The sequence below is a fragment of the Accipiter gentilis genome, chromosome 12 (genome assembly GCF_929443795.1).
Source record: "Accipiter gentilis chromosome 12, bAccGen1.1, whole genome shotgun sequence".
NCBI classification, from domain to species: domain Eukaryota; kingdom Metazoa; phylum Chordata; class Aves; order Accipitriformes; family Accipitridae; genus Astur; species Astur gentilis.
This window is the reverse complement of record NC_064891.1, coordinates 4,571,406-4,584,661: the sequence shown is the minus strand read 5'-3', so window position 1 is coordinate 4,584,661 and position 13,256 is coordinate 4,571,406. Positions and strand designations below refer to the sequence as shown.

Below are 13,256 nucleotides of genomic sequence, written 5' to 3'. Positions count from 1 at the left end.
CTCTGAAGTCAGTAAATTAAGTTCAAGTGGTTAATTAAAATAATTTCTGCCTTTATAAATCTGACAGAAAGTGACTGTTCTGCCTTTTTCCCTAAAACATTCAAGCAGAGCATCATAAACAGGAAACCATTAAACTCAGGAGGAGTTGGCAGAGTGAGGGTGTCCAACCCTTGCGCAGCCAGTTCTTCAGATATGTTGAAAAAGAACTCCAAGGCTAATCCAAAGATTTTAGCTTTTTTTTTTTTTTTCTGTCTTTAAACTATAGTGTCACTTTTAGCATCACTAATTTCTGATTATTTTACATTTGCTTCTTGTATGAAGTATTTATGCAGAGGTGGCTCAAATGACACTGTTATAGTCCTATGAAGAATGCTACGTTGTTTTAAACCCTCAAATTAGTGCTGTTAGATTTTCAAGCACCTTTAAACCTTTCATTGCCAGGCAGTAGATTAAAGAGACAGAAGGGACACTTCAAGAACAGACTTTTGAAAACTGTATTTAATCATTATGAAATTTCTTCAGTGTTCAGGTTTATTTATTCTTGAGTGTTTGTTGTTAATAAAAAAACACAACTAAGGCAGTGTATGTGGCAAAGGCAGCCAAAGATAATAGAAAATGCTGATCACTGATGATTTCAGGTAAATACCTGCAATCAGTGCTGAAAAGAACTGAAGAAGATTCATTTACAGGAAATGGCTACTTTAAGAGAAATAAACTTCATAGACAGTGTTTATTGTGTTTTTCTCACTGACCTCCAACACTTATCTCCCTGCCAGCACCACTCATCCTACATGAGCGTCATCTTTTCCTACAATCTGACCGCTTTGACTCCAGCATTTTCCCTCCTGAAGCTGCTGCCATCTGGAACAGCTGTTCTTTACCTCTCCACCTCATTCACCTGTCATCTCTGTGCAAATCTCAGCTGAAAACATTCATTTTCTCCCTTGCCCCCATTTCTTTTTCCCTCGTTTTATTTAGCTCCATAAAAAAAAGTCACACATGGCCAAGAATATGCTTGGTACGCAAGATGCTGCAAACCATGCCTTCTCCACAAAGACAACTATTTGTGTATCCAGGTAGCATTTAAGGGTACAAAAGACTTTGTCCAATGATATACCTTAAAGCATGTTTGTTTCTAACCTTACGGAACAGTTCAACCCAAAACCTCACATACTTCGTTTTGGGGATACACCTATACTGATGATGATGACATAGCCCAGCAAATATTGTTAAACCTCTGAAGGAACAATTTTACATGGCTACTAAGTAACAAGGTTAAAATCAGGGCCGGGGGGGGTGGGGGGGGGTGGGGGGGTGGGGGTGGGGGGTGGGGGTGGGGTGGGGTGGGGGGGCAGGGGGGTGGGTGGAAAATAATGATATTCATTAGTCAAATTCTATCCCTGTAGAGTGATTCTGTAACAAATGCCACACTGGAAAGAAGTGAGCACACACAGGTTTCATGCTCACACACAGGGCAGCTGTTGACTGTGTTGCAGAACAGCATGGCAAACCAAAGACCTTCTAGCCAACACTGCAGAGTACAGCTTCTTATTCTACAGCTGGGAAATATCATCTTAAGCCTGGCTTTGTACCCCAAAAAATCCAGGTTGTTTATTGAGTAGAGGATACAGAAAAGTCCAAGGTATCTAGTGCTTCCTTTGCATGTGCCATTGCAAAAATCCCCTTCAGCCCCATAGCCCTTCCACTGGGCAGCAGAGAACTGCTCCCAAGGCAGTGCATTTGCCAGTCCAGCATCAAGTTTCTCAAGAGATGAACATTCCTGAGAATCTTTCTTGTTTCTTTCACGCACAGACATTCCTAATAAACTCCTACGCTTCTTCTCCTATTTCTCAGCCTGGCTCAAATCTGACAGCATCTGGACATACAAGGAACTGGATTAGATGAAACTCCATGCAGCCTTCACAAACAACGCTCTTTCCCTCTGTAGTACAGTCACTCCAGTTTTGCTCTGACCACTGTTTATCTCATTTACGCCTCTGTGCATCAGATGCAAATTTCAAAATTTCTCCTCTAACCAATACTACATCCGACATTTTAAACAAGCTTCCTCACAGAAATGAGACATTATCCATGCTCTAGTGTAGGAGCATCTCCATAGGTAAAACAAATATATAGGTGAATTGCAAAAAAAGTTGTAACCATAGTTCCCGCCTGAGCATTCTAGTAGGAATTAGATTGTATTTCTTCAGAAACTAAGGCCTCATTCAGTAGAGTATCTAACTTAGCCACACAAAAAGCATGTTAAGTTATAATAAAGATGGCAATGTTCCTTTCAGGAGATGGCAGTGCACAGCAGCACATGTATTTATTTAGACTTTAAACAGTGATATAATAAATTTTATTTCATAACTGATTCTCAAGGTTTTATTTCAATTATTAAGTAAAATTAAGAAAACTAAAAAACAAAACAAAACACAAAACCCCTGAATCATTTGGAATTGTTCCTATTCTCATATATACATTTTTAGGTCCCTGTGTTTTATTTCAACTATATTCCATGTGTCTATATATCTCTTTACATTACATAGGTCGGGGGGCTACTATTTTTGTTTGTTTCCTAAAAGAAAAGCCATTTCAATGAAAAAGTAAAAGGAATGGTTTGGATTGTGCTAACATTGCTGGAATATCTTCCTTTTCCTGTGGTTTCAGGAATCATCCTCTAGTTGACAGGAGTGAATTTTCTGATGTAAAACAGGTCTATTGAAATTTTTACAACTAGCTCAAAATGCAGCCTTTAACTACTTTTGTATGAGGTATGACTTGCTTTCCTTGCTATGGCCTGAAATCACACCAAAGTTTTGATGCTTATTCTTTCAAGCATAGTCTTTTAACCAAGTCAAACAAACAACCCAAATGAACAAATAAAGGGTATCACACTTTAAAATTACTTCTATAGCGAGAGCCACACACTCTCTCATTTCCTCATGTACAGCGGCAAAATGAAAGAACTGGAATGACCACAAACTTATTTGGAGTACGTGTCCAAAATGAACCCTTATGGCTATAAGAACAAATTGTGGCAGAAAGTAATGAACAGCTGAGGAGAAAAAGTAAATTATTCCTACAGATACTGTAAGACACTCGCTCTCTAGAAAATGATGCAACAAAACTATTTTACAAAGGGAAAAAGTCTTCAAAATCATACAAAAATAGATGCTGTTCATTTCTCTTCCACGACACCCTACTGCTCACCTCAGCTGAAACAGGCCTCACACTAAACATGTCATTTTTAACTATATTTAGGGAGTATTCCCATTATTGCATCAGGACCTGACATGCTGACATAGCAACTACTTTGCACCAGTTTCCCCCTCCTGTTTTATTAGCATGTCATTACTTTCAGCTTTATTTCAGAATCTGGATGAGTACAGCACAAATGTAATTCTCTACTGGCTTTTTAAAAACCCTCAGCACATCAATAATGTCCTGTAGCTTAGCAGAGAATTCTTTATGTTTAACTATCTCATTTGCACTCAACCATGTCACCAGAAATCTGTCAATTTAAATGAATATAGACCAAATCATACAAATGCTCAATAAGTTCACCAAGTACCAATGACATCATTAGAAGGGCTTTTCAAAGATCACTTGTCCTACTGACCCATACATATAAAAATATAGTCCAAATTAGATATTTTCAGCTATTTCTAGAGTAATTTGTGTAGTCTACTGGAATCAGCCCAGAAAACATAAAATGTGAGAAAACACATCAAGACTGCAAGGATGAAGTGTGAAGAGATTTAAACCAATGTTCACCCTTCTATTGGATAAGAAAGGACAAAGTCCATTGCCTGCAGTGTTTTCAAGTATTATAATTTTAGTATCTATGAAAGTATGACATTTCTGGACCTCAGTGCCCCATATTAGACTCAGGAAATTAAGTACCTCATTTCAAAGAGGAGGGGGAGTACATGGATTAAATGCCATTGTGAATTGAGGTCACAGTTCAATTTCAGCACATAAGTTTGATTTTCACTTAATAACTATGCACACACATACCTCACCAATAGAAGTAATATACACTTTGCCCAATAATTTACTAGTTCACAAGTCCAGGAATGTTTGGAGAGAAAAGGGAGAAAATGGGGAAGTGTAAAACACAGTAACTTTTTGACCAACTATCTGATGTTCTCAGCAGCTGCTGATTCTATGAAAATTCTTTGTCCCAGAGATACTGCCAGCCTGTTCCAGTGTCTGAATCCAATTCCATTGTATTTTCTCAGCTGCTGCTATGACATTACTATTCTGGATAAGAAACTTAACGCTGCTGCTGGGAGAAGGATGGCCATGCTGTTAACACTCAGAACTGGAAGCTGGGGGGTTTGAGTCCTCATGGCAAACCTCATCTGAGATGCCCTTCAGGGCTATGAGCGCATTGCCACAGGTCTAGCTCCCCAACATCAAATAAGGTTAGGAGACACTAATTTCTGGAGACTTAAATCAATGAGACTGATATTTGAGATCCAGAGATACATTGTGGAATAAAATTCCATGTTATTTCTAGGCCATATGAGTGTCTGGTTGGGAAATTTTTTATAGAATCCATTCATTTTTAACTATAATGGCAAATGCTTGCTATACCACATACTATCATGTCTGTCTGAATGAACATATACATACAGCTTTAGAAGGCCAATTATATTATAATGGAATTATTGTCAACAAGAACAAGAGGGACTTGATGTGTTCGAGTCTGGCTGCGCTCATGTAAGAATTTAGAAGGTCACATACAGAGACCTTCCCTTGCGCATGCAGCTCCCCATTATCATAGTATTCAGCATGCACTAATACAGCTGGACCTTAAATTTCACTTGTGACGCATTTAGAGCTGCTGTTAAGTTTCCCTATTGACTGATAGGCAGTTAAGTACATGCAATCACGTCTTGATGTTGTCAATGAAGGGAAAACACCAGCATGCGTCGTGTTTCTCTTTTAACTTGACTAAGTTTTAGAAACCCGTTAGAAAGGGTTTAGAAATCCTTTAGAAAGGGCACAAGTAAGCTTGATTTTGTCACTGCAGCACAAAGGGAGTGGAAATCCTCTGCCTTTTCTCTATCAGGAAGGAGTTTCCAGCAGATGTGTGCTCAGCTACCTCACACATCACACTGCAGATGCCAGGCGAGGCACAGGGCTTGGCCGTTGCACCCCCAGCCCTCGGAGACCACGGCTGGCTCACGTGGGGCCAAGATGGGGCTCTAGCTCAGGGCAGAGCCAGTCTCTTGCGTCTGAAGTCATCAGCCTCATGAATTTGCTCCCCAGAGGCTCTCTACTCTGCACCCTGGGGATCTCGGCACCAGAGTGCATCTAGGCCAGGCTGAAATTTTTGACAACAGTACTTGTTTGTTCATTTTAATTTTTCAAGACTTTCACAGCTGCCATGATGATGGTGAAAGAGACAGAAGGATAGGCCGAGGAGCGCCTGCGTCAGCTCCTTCGGCAGAGAAAGTAATGTGCCCCTGCCCACCAAACTGTAAAGTTAAATCTTCTCTTTCTACTTTATATCTCATATTTTTACATGAACAGCTCAAGAAATTGAACAATACATCAGCACGTATCTTTCACTATTTATCATCAGACATGTAAAAGAAAATTAAAACAATCAGCTTAACAGAATGGATTTGCCAACGCTAAATCTACACATACGTATGGAAGGTCCACTCGTGACTTTAAGCAGCACAGGTGAGACCTGAGAAACTTCACTGCAGTTTCTAGATTACCACTGATGCAAGACTGCTCAAGCAAAAGAAGCATCAGGCCTACTGTTATTTTTTTTTTCCAATCAACTTTTGTAAAAGTCTGCTTCTGATAGAGAAGGTTAACGTTTTTCCAGGCCACACCATGAGCAATGCCAGTTTCCCCGAGATCACTGACAGTGGTTGACCATGCATTACGTATGCCTGTATACAAGTTGCTGCTATCTCCAAAACACGTTTTTTAATCAAACACCATTGCATCCATTTTTTTACATAATGAAAAAAACAACAAAATCAGTGAATACACAGTCCACACCTAATCAGAATACATGAAAAAAACCCACCCCAAAACAGAAAAACCCCACATTATTTTCCATGGAATCCACCATCGCTGCAAATCTTGACATCGTTCTGCAATCTGGTGGACATATACAAACGAATTGTACGTTACTGGTATTTAAGGAATTGGAGAAGCTACCCTTTTAGTTGGACACCATAATTAAATCAAAGATTAAAGAGCTGGATTCTAGAATGAAAGATTTTTCCTCCGTGTTTCCCCATTCACACTCAAGTTCCCCAAATGCTTTATATGCACAAGCCTAACTTTAGGCATATGAATAATGTCTCTCAAGTCACACCTTAAAATGAGACTCTTTGCTGAGCTTAATACATCGCTGCCAACTTTGTATGGCACCACTTACTCTAACCACTGCAGAAGGTACCTCTGCTCACTCTGGGAGCTACACCATAAAAATATATTTCTGTTCCTTTTTTAAGTGTTTAACCTCCTGTTCTCAGTGCAGCTATATGGCTGGAACATCATGTAAACGACACAACAATTCCTTCCCTTCGTTGCTTTTTGTTTTGTAACTTTAAATATTTGAAACAAAGAGGTGAATGAGGAATTTTACAGGTTTTTCAATCTGGCAAACTGCTAGAGGCAAAGTCTGTTTCAAATACAATGAAAGTAAGAAAAGTGCAGTTATCATCGAAACACAGAAAAGTCTCTCCATTCTTCTGCTGAAGCACAGTTGTTTTTTAATGTCCCAATCTCACAGTGAAACAACCAATATAGCTCTGCTTGTTTCTGAAGTCTGCTATTTGTTTTAAATGATTTGACTACAGGAGGATATTCCACTGTATTATACCTTTTCTTTTTTTAAATTTTTTTTTTTTTTCCTTCTCTCTAGAGTATACTACTCAGTTTTGGAAGTATTAAAGTGGCTTGACAGGTTGAAAAAAAAAATAAAGACTCAGCTTCTTATAAGCTTTTCTGAACAGATTTACATACAGTGAGAGCCAATGCTTCAAGTACTGTACATCAAACCTATTAATTATAAAGCAATATAGAATATTTCTAGAAAAGCTGAAACACAAGCCTGAAGGCATGGAATCAATTGTCTTTGCGTTACCTTTACAAAACTTAATTTTAATACATTTAGAGGCAGTCTGGGTCAAATTTATTTGGCCACAACAGATGCTGGAAATCTGTGGAACTCTTAGGAAATTTTCAGAATTACTGCTCTCACAGTTCACAGTACTAGTACACACAATGGAATTTTTTTCTTCTATTTAATTCTATTGCAACATTGTGGATACACATCAGCCTCATTGGGAATTATGTTCACATTTGGAAAGAGCAGACTCTAAGATCTTATCCTCCTTATTTAAACTGTCCATTGGGCACATATGCACAAGCACGAACACTTTCCAATCACCACTGATTTATTTTAAGCTCATCCTGACAGACATTTCTAATTGTCAAGTTCTAAACCACCATTTTACACTTATATTTAATATGAGATATGGTACAATTTGTCACAATCATCTCCCAAGTCTCGTTAATCTCATTAAAAACAGCTGCCATTTACTAGTACCTTTTTGTGAAAGGTTACTGCTGGCTAGAGAGTACAAGTAGGAGGAGGGCAGAGGGAGACGAAGGCGAAACGTTGGGTTCTTGCTAAAAAAATTCATTAATTCAGGTGCATTTTTTTTCTCTAAGCAACATATAATTGAAGACATTTTAAAAGCGTAATTCTAGAAAATCTTCTGGTAAATAATAAAGTCCCTTCTCAATTGCTCTACATTCTCATTAACTTAAGTGATCTTTCAGTAGAAAAGGAGTGTAAAAACTACTATATCAAAGGAATAACAATTGACATACATCTTGCATTTTTTACAGCCAACTAACTGATTGCACAAATGGCAGAGCCACAAAGAATTTGTTCCTGCAAATTGAAAAATACTGCACAAATCCCCATTATAGCACTGAAGACTGCTATCTACTTCTGTAGATGCAGCAGGGCACAATATCATCGTCATATAAACAATACATTTTATACACAATGTACCTTTCACAGGATAAGAATTAAGATATCTTCTGTGCACTGTTCCACTATAAACTTGATGTGGTGATTAACTACAGTGATAATATCTTCACATTCATTATGCAACAAATGAGCTGATAATAATGAGAAGCTTTTCATGTTTTCTATCATATCCATAACTATCAAGTTGGGGTCTAGCTGTGAAAAGCATCTGGTTTGGTAGATATTATTGCCACATTATTAATATCCCATACAGAAAGTTAGTGTGATGATCATAGATTTGCTGAATAGTGTCTGCATTCCTAAAAAAAAATTTAAAAAGAAACCTTATAATATACATTCAGAGCTTGCTTATCTGCTGTTTTAGAACCAGAGCAAATGCTTATTTGATATAGCATTTTATCATTTTTATTAGCCCCTACTTGTGAATGCAAGAACACCTCACAAAGCAATGTCAACAAGGATGACTGCATCCTAAAAAAAACCCTAAATTGTTAAGCATTTGTCATTGCTTACTGTCTTCCACTCTCATACTCATTGCTTTGCCTCTACGTGCAATTCTGCTTTGTAATTTTTGAAAAACAAACTAATGCTTTAATTAATCAAATGATGCAGACTGATAGGTAGAGATGGAGGGAAGACTGCTGCCAAACTATTTCTTTATGACATAGAGCAGCTGCAGCACCTTACACCGCTAGCAGCTGAACTTTGTGGAGAATGAGATTACCAATATGCTAGAGATGTTGCCAATATACAAACATATGCCTACATAAACACACAGCGTAAAAATGCAAAGACTACAGTGTGAAATTTTTCTGGAGGGCATTTTTCTGCTTTTTCCTTCCTATTTCACTTTAAAATTTACACAAGCCTTTTGCTGCAAATAGTTTAATCATTTCATGCAGTAGAGCAGCCTGGCTTACAACACTGAAATACAGGTGTTGAAACTAAAGATTGCCATTGGGAGGGTATAACAGGAATAAAAGATTATTTCTTAAGTACCATACAGTATATAAATCCAGCCTCCTATTCGTTGTAAAAAATAAGACAGGGAGGTGCTGAGTCAGTGTATCATAGACTCACAGAATGGTTTGGGTTGGAAAGGACTATTACAGATCATCTAGTCCAACCACCCTGCCATGGGCAGGGACATCTTTCACTAGGTCAGGTTGCCTAAAACCCCACTCCAACCTGACCTTGAACATTTCTAATGATGAGGCATCCACGCTTTCTCTGGGTATCATAGAGAAGTACAGACAGATACCTGTTAAATATATTGCTTTCAAAAATCTATCTGATACCTTGTGTAGTGTTATGAATCCCACGGTCATCCCAAGAATTAAATAACAAGGAGAAAAGCAGCAGTGAAAAACTGTTTTATATGCCTGACTAAAACCACAAAGGCTGACATTGATATTAATCATTTTCTTAAAGGGCTTTTCTTTTCTTTAGATCAGGTTTCTTACTCTGCTAGAGGAGAAGCATTCAGCAAACCTAAACACAAACACGCCTTTTGAATGGTAATGGGAAAACCCAAACAAATTAGTCTCATAGTCATCTAGCCCATTTTCTTGCCAAGGCAGGACTGTCCTGTAGAGTGCAATTTACATTCCAGTTGAAAATTAACATATGTAACCTCTTTCACTCTTATGTCACACAGAGGGTAACAAATCTGGAAGCAATCAGTTTCCAGTTACAACACAAAAAAATACATTCAAAAATGCCCTAAGAAATAGCCACTTTCTGAAAAGGGTACAAATGACCCTGTTTCTGCTAACATGTTTTGTATTTACTTCTCAGTACAGATTTTGCTGAACTAGTGTTACTCCCCTTAATTGTAAACCTTGTATTTTATCATTTTGGTAAAAGGACACCCCATGCTGCTCTATAATTTGGTCTCCAAATACTCAGGGCTATGGGCTCAAAGTGACTCCATGATCATGGATGTTGAATACTTAAATTCCTCACCATTTTTAATAGAAAATAGTGCCGTATCATCTTTGTAGTTCTTACTCATGTTAGAGAGAATAATTTTTACCTTCACAACTCATAATTTACAAGTGTGTTGTTCTGGTTTCAGCTGAGATATAGTTAACTGTCTTCCTAGTAGCTGGTGCAGTGCTATGTTTTGAGTTCAGTATGAGAAGAATGTTGATAACACACTGATGTTTTCAGTTGTTGCTCAGTAGTGTTTAGTCTAAAGTCAAGGATTTTTCAGCTTCTCATGCCCAGCCAGCGAGAAAGCTGGAGGGGCTCAAGAAGTTGGCACAGAACACAGCCAGGGCACCTAACCCAAACTGGCCAAAGGTGTATTCCATACCATGTGACATCACGTCCATTATATAAACTGGGGGAGTGGGGGCGGGGGGATCACCGCTGGGGGACTAACTGGGTGTCAATTGGCGGGTGGTGAGCAATTGCATTGTGCATCATTTGTACATTCCAATCCTCTTATTATTACTGTTGTCATTTTATTAGTGTTATCATTATTAGTTTCTTCTTTTCTGTTCTATTAAACCGTTCTTATCTCAACCCACAAGTTTTACTTCTTTTCCTGATTTTCTTCCCCATCCCACTGGGTCGGGAGGGGAGTGAGTGAGCGGCTGCATGGTGCTTAGTTGCTGGCTTGGGTTAAACCACAACATGTATAAAAAAAAAAATAGACTTTCAGAATATAACTGACAGGTAAGTGGAGTTAAGCTTTTTATTTAAAAAATTTCACCCAATAAATTCTGGTAATGATGCTTCTATTTTGGAAAGGGCAAAAGACGAAGTGGAGAATAAGGAAAGCTTAATGTCATTCTACATGAGACACACCAAGTATGACCAAAAAGGCCTGCTTTAAATTCCTTCAATTCTCTACTGCAATTTGACTTCACACTTTGTTTTTAATAACCCTACAGTTCTTCAGCAATATAAAGCTCTTTGAAAATTATTACGCTGCCATATGAAATGCCTGTGAATTTACATTTCCCTAAGCCTCACTGCAAGTCAATTAAATGTAGTCAAGTTCTGCTAAAGAGTAGTTTCCAGGGTGCAATATATGTCTGTAAAAAAAATAAAAAAATTAAATCAAGCCATAATTTCTGATTTTAAGACAGAAACTCTGTGAGGAATGAAGAACAGCTGTTTCTTCCATTGGCTTCTATTATTTTTGTGCTCTTGGAAGGCAAAATTTAAAGGTAGGAGTGAGGCAGCAGCTGAGCTATTTCCATAAACTGTGGATGTGTCAGACACCTCTTTCAATCCAAATATTCCCTTCCTCTTTTCCACATTTGTAGAAGGCTTCCTAAGATAGTGGTATACAATAGGCTACTTACAAACGTGAGGTTGAGAACCTATTGCTCTACCGTTTAAAGAAATAATCATAGAAGAAATAAATGAAGCATAAATGTCAACCTCCAGCACCAGGTCCACAGTTGCTAATAAACTCAAATTACTCCAAGTTCACAAACATTTTTGAGAAACTAGCCTGACCTTTGATTTTTTTAATGAAACCTAGAACCATGCATTTGGTTTAAGTTATCTCCTGTCAAGAACCACTTATAAAAAGCCATATGCAAGTGAATAATTATATTCCCATTTAGAGATTAAGAATATTAAGCAGATGTGCAGTGACTTGCTCAAACACTCAGTAATTAGTTGCCTGTCAAAATTAGAAGAATCTAATAAAAAACTTATTATTCAAAGTACCTGCCTATTTCTATCACTTAACACATATAATCTTGGAACACTGATATTAAAACAACAGTAAGTACGCTATTATTATAGATCCCACCCTACCTGAAAATTTCATGGAAAAGAGGTTTGGGGATTTTCTGTTTGGAGAGGTTTAGGAGGGGAGGTTTGGGGTTTTGGTCTGTTTAATTGGTTCAGGTTTTTTGTTTGTTTGTTTGTTGTTTTGTTAACTGAAGTGGCTGTGAACTGAAGGTGACAAAAATCTTGCGTATAATGCCATGAAAATCATTCTAACTGGAATAGACTTGATATCCAGTAACTTAGGCAAAGACTTTTTAAAAATGTTAACATCTTATTGAAATTCGAAAAAAAAATCGCAAGCTGGAAAGTAGCTAAAGAAAATAAAAGTTAAAATTATACAAGAAAAACGAGAAAAAATATTTTGTATTTAATCATATTCAAATTTAAACATGCAATGCAGATACTGGGAAATGAATAAAAAGATTTCAGAAGTTATACTTATGGAGAGATAAAAATTGTTGTTATTATTGCATGATCTGTACTTATCAATTCAAGTTTGTGAGGAACCAACGAAAGTGAGAAAGAAGCATTTTGACAGCAGCTAGCTGTAGCCAGCAGATCATTTTGATAAAGTTTTCTTACTAATTTACAAAAGTGCTAAAAAAGAACAAGCAACAACCCCACCTCTGCCATCATAAAAAATATATTTACTTTTTAGGAAAGCACTAATATAACCTAAAATAGTTCCTGTTACCAACACCCCAGGAACAGATCAAGGTTTAGTTTCCTCTGAGTCAGCAGAACAGTACCTGTAAACAATGTGCATTTTATTTTCTGTCACATTTGATAAGTACCCAAGCAATGAATGCACAGGGAAGCCCAAGCAAAAAGCATAACCTTCATACTATTCTTGTAGTTACTTTTAGTGTTAGTAACTCTTCCAGCTCACTAATTTAAGAAAAGACGGTTCGTATAAACTACTTCTACAACTTCGGGAAAACAACCCCAGTAATCACTGTACATAAGAAATATGAACATTAAAGGAAATTGGGAAGTTATTTTACAAAGCAGAAGGACACATATTACGTTCAACCCTAGAACCCCAATTCTGCCCTCCTTTGCACTAAAATACTTCAGTGGATACATTTAGCTCCATTTTCCAGTGACTTCCGCCTTAATTAAGTTCTTTCATGGTTTGGCAAAACATGAGTAAACGTACCTCACACTGACTTTGCCTGGAGGCCTGTGACATGATTAGACATAAAGCTTTAAAATTTGTCTACGGGTTTTGAATATAAGTATTACTGTATGACTTAATTATTACTGCATCATTTTAATTAATTATTACTGTATTATTCCCAATTAATATAGAATACCTTGAGTATATTGTGGCACATTTTATCTGGGAGAATGTTGAATTAATTTGCCAAATTACTCTGTAAGACTACGCCAGAATTCTACCTAATATAAATGCTTCTTGTGCCCATAAATCCTGATACTCGATTTCCTTACCAGA

The 13,256-nt window shown here is 37.5% G+C and overlaps 1 protein-coding gene across 3 annotated transcripts in view; it reads right to left on the bottom strand.

The window, feature by feature from the left end:
• The window catches only part of GRID2 (glutamate ionotropic receptor delta type subunit 2), a 744,443-nt gene that overhangs the window by 593,499 nt on the left and 137,688 nt on the right, over positions 1-13,256 (bottom strand). The window lies entirely within an intron of this gene.